Source organism: Staurois parvus, unplaced genomic scaffold (assembly GCF_062004578.1).
Source record: "Staurois parvus isolate SC_StPar_1 unplaced genomic scaffold, SC_StPar_1.0 ptg000320l, whole genome shotgun sequence".
NCBI lineage: Eukaryota > Metazoa > Chordata > Amphibia > Anura > Ranidae > Staurois > Staurois parvus.
Genome location: NW_028318116.1, coordinates 1,036,054 through 1,039,849, shown reverse-complemented (window position 1 = coordinate 1,039,849; position 3,796 = coordinate 1,036,054). Strand labels below are relative to the sequence as shown.

At 42.3% G+C, this 3,796-nt stretch overlaps 1 non-coding gene across 1 annotated transcript; it reads right to left on the bottom strand.

The window, feature by feature from the left end:
* Window positions 1–3,180: 3,180 nt before the first annotated feature.
* TRNAG-CCC (transfer RNA glycine (anticodon CCC)) lies at window positions 3,181–3,251 on the bottom strand. Its single transcript has one exon. It is a non-coding gene; the product is annotated as a tRNA-Gly (tRNA).
* Between the last annotated feature and the right edge of the window lie 545 nt (window positions 3,252–3,796).

Below are 3,796 nucleotides of genomic sequence, written 5' to 3'. Positions count from 1 at the left end.
TCTCTAAATACCTACACATTGTGATCTGCTAACTTGCACATTATTGTCCAGCATGAAATTACCTTCGAAATGGATATAAATATGGCAGTTTTTGAATGTCTACTTTACCTAGGAGGCATAAGATTCCCTGTATAGTCAAATATAAGGGTGTTTGGACTTAAAATGCTACAAATTACTGAGGGAGGTAAATATGCCCTATTCTGGCTGTGCTGTTATTATTTCAAGAGTTATGAAATATACTGGGTGTCACGTACCTGATTGGAGACTGAAATGATGAGGTCGGCCTCACTTGTGTCACTAGCCCTGACCCCACTGGAAGTGGAACAGAGGGTGTCTAGGGACCAGGGGGACAAGTGCGCCAGCAGATGTTATTTGCAGCTCTTGGAGTTGGAGACTTTGGAAGACTGATGAACCTCTGATTCAGGCACGGTAGTAATATGCAGAGCTGGTATGGTAGATCGCCAGGTGTGCACCAGAGCAAGGCAGGAAGCAGGGATAGGAGACAGGAGCAGTGTCAAAGGAATAGCCAGGGCAATCAATGGGCGGACAGCGAGGTACCAAATCATAAGCAAGCCAAAGTCAGGAGCAGAGCAGAAGTCAGGAACCAGTATCAAGCAGGAGAGGAATCAGAGTCAGGTCAGGAACAAGCCGGGTCAGCAACAAGGAAATCACACACAGGAAAGAGCAGGAAACGGGGAACAGTTGAAGACCAGTCAGCACTCAGCACAGGCACCTCTTAAATAGTCTGTCTGGCGCCAATCTTTACCGTACGTGTGCATGTGCATTTCTGTGCACATGCGCACGTCTATTCAGCCGCCTCACGGGAATTCCCTTACACTGGGATTATGAATTCTACCAAGATTATGGGATTATGAATTCTACCAAGAGGAAAGAGACAGCACTGTGTATTGCGACTTCAGCCAAGATATTTATGGCTGTTACATGACTGATGTGCGTATCACCCGACCAAGAATCTGTTAAAGTGGACAAGTCAGACATTTTTATTAGGGCTTCCAGACTGAAGTGTGGATTCAGCCTATAGGCATGAGAGGGTCTGCATCTGTCATGATCTGAAAAGGAGGTTCTTGCATCAGCTAACAATTTGTGTATTGTACCATATGCTTCCTGGGGGGGGGGGGGGAGTGAAGAAAAGGGGACCACTGCTGCTATTCACCAACTTGTGTTACAAATTGTCATGGATAAATTCTGAACAACATGGCGTCCTTGCCCTTTCACACAGCTTTGGGAGGGGCCCAGTACGCATTACCATTACAGTTACTAAATTTACAAAAATTCTCGTAAGACAGAATACAACTTGGGAAGGGATGTAGTGTATTGTATTGTATTGTAATGTATTCTTTCGTTTCTGAGAATGCATGGTCTTGGTCGCTGTATTTTTTAAGGACGAATGCTGCACTGATTAAACAAAAACCTTTTGTTCTGTTATTGTACGAAAAAAAAAATTTTTGTTTGTCCCTTCGGATAATTTTGCATGAATTGTCATGACTGGCTCTAGAAAGGTGTGTACTAACAATCAGATTACCAGACGATCTCTCCGTAAGTGATATTTTCATCCAATGTTCTCATTGTGTGCACTAAGCATTGCAATGTGTGAGGTGGAGAGGGACTGCCAGGACATGAAGATAGAAGAGCTAAATAACAAGGGGATTAGAGATTGGGGAAAGGCTGCCGGTTGCCAGCATACTGACTGATGTGTGGAGATATTGGATGGGATTGTGCTCCCCTGCTTTATGTGAGACCATGTCCACCAAGACTTTGAGCAAGATGGATCCCCATTGCTGCTCCGCTCCAGCACGCTTGCCTGCAGAACTCTGCTCACACAGGCCACAGAATTGGTATATATAAAGATAGGAGCTAGTCCTTTAAATCACAAATATTTAAAACATATAGTCATTATAATAAAATTATGTGATAAATAAATCAAACCACATCCAAATGTCAAAGAAATAAATAATAAAATGTCCTTAAAAGAGAATTATGGGATCTAATTTTATTTCCAAATCATACTTGTCTAGGTGGATGCAGCATTGGTGTGATGCTGCATCTGTCCCCCGCCGGCTCTATGTGTGAGAACTCAGCGGTTACATGACCGCTGATCGCTGATTTCTCACCGCCGCTGTGAGCAGAGAGAAGTGACTGTCAATCACCTCTGTCAGCTCTGCTCCGTGCTCTCTGCAGGGGGAGAGAGCAGCTGGCTCAGGCTCTCAGCAGATCACTGGGAGGCTAAGCCAAGTGCTGCTCCAGACTCTTGGGTGGATCCTGACTTTAAAGTTGGGATCTTTCCCCAGCCTGGACCGGCTAAGTGACGTTAGCCGACAGCAGGCTACATAATGTGTAATTTTTTGCCCCACTAACGGCCGATTATTCTTTCGGACGAAAAATTTGCCGATAAATGAACCGTCTATGGCCTGCATAAGGCTCCATGCACACTAGCATTTTTCTTAAGCTCAAAAAACGCTGGATAAAACCACTGGTAATAACTTTTTTAGTAGCGTTTTAGTAGCATTTAGGAGTGTTAGCATTTTATTAGTTTTTACAGTAGTTACATAGTTAGCCTGGCTGAAAAAAGACAAAAGTCCATCCAGTTCAACCATTAAAAAAAAAAAGTTATAATCCTATACCCACAGTTGATCCAGAGGAAGGCAAAAAAATCCAGCAAAGCATGACCCAATTTGCTCCTTAAGGGAAAACAATTCCTTCCTGATCCCCTGAGAGGCAATCGGATATTCCCTGGATCAACTTTACCTATAAATGTTAGTATCCAGTTATATTCTGTGTATCTAGGAAAGAATCCAGGACTTTTTTAGAGCAATCCATTGATCTGGCCAGAACCAACTCTTGAGGGAGTCTATTCAAACTCTAGCAATCTAGAAAAAAAAAAATCTGCATTTCAAAGGTTAATTAAACATGCCTGGAGGAGTGCAGAAGAGGCTGTTTCATTTAACTGATTTGTCCCTCCAACCGCCTTCGGCATTGCCTTCCTCTGCCTGAAGTGCAGGTCTGTGGGCAAAGCCTTGAAGTAAAGCTGGAAGCCCCACCACAAGGTAGCATTTTTTCCTTTTCATGGAGTTTAGCTTTAAAATACACAAGAAAATTAAAAAAGTGAATAAATGCCTAAACCATAAAAGAGCACCAATTAGAAAATAAAAAAATAGTTGATGCGCCACCCGGGACTTGAACCCGGGTCACAAGAATGGGAATCTTGTATGATACCCCTACACTACTGGTGCTACAGATGGTGTGTTCTGTGTGGGAAAAAACTGTTGTGTTAGAAACCATAGTTAAAGTAACTAAAGTCAAAACTTTTTTAGTTTGGATGGAGTGGAGAGGGATTAGAAGACCTGTCAGTTTTTATTATTGTCTGTGACCCCATTGGGGAGATTCACCCTCTCTACATGTCCTGTATACCATTATCATTGAAATTGAAAGAAAAAGAAAATTCCTAATTTTGGGTTGTCCCCAGAAAAGTATTACAGGAAAAATCTTCCAATGGTAGTTCTGGTGACCTGGGGGTTCCTCAAGGATTTCCATTAACCACTTGCCCTCCAGAGTATTTACCCCCTTCCTGACCAGGCCATTTTTTGCTATATTGCACTGCGTTACTTTAACAGACAATTGCGTGGTCATATAACTCTGCACCCAAATGAAAATTTTCCCACGAATAGAGCTTTCTTTCAGTGGTAATTGATCGCCTGTGCGTTTTTTATTTTTTGTGCTATAAAGAAAAAAAAAAGACTGACAATTTTGAGATAAAAACAATATTTTTGACTTTTTG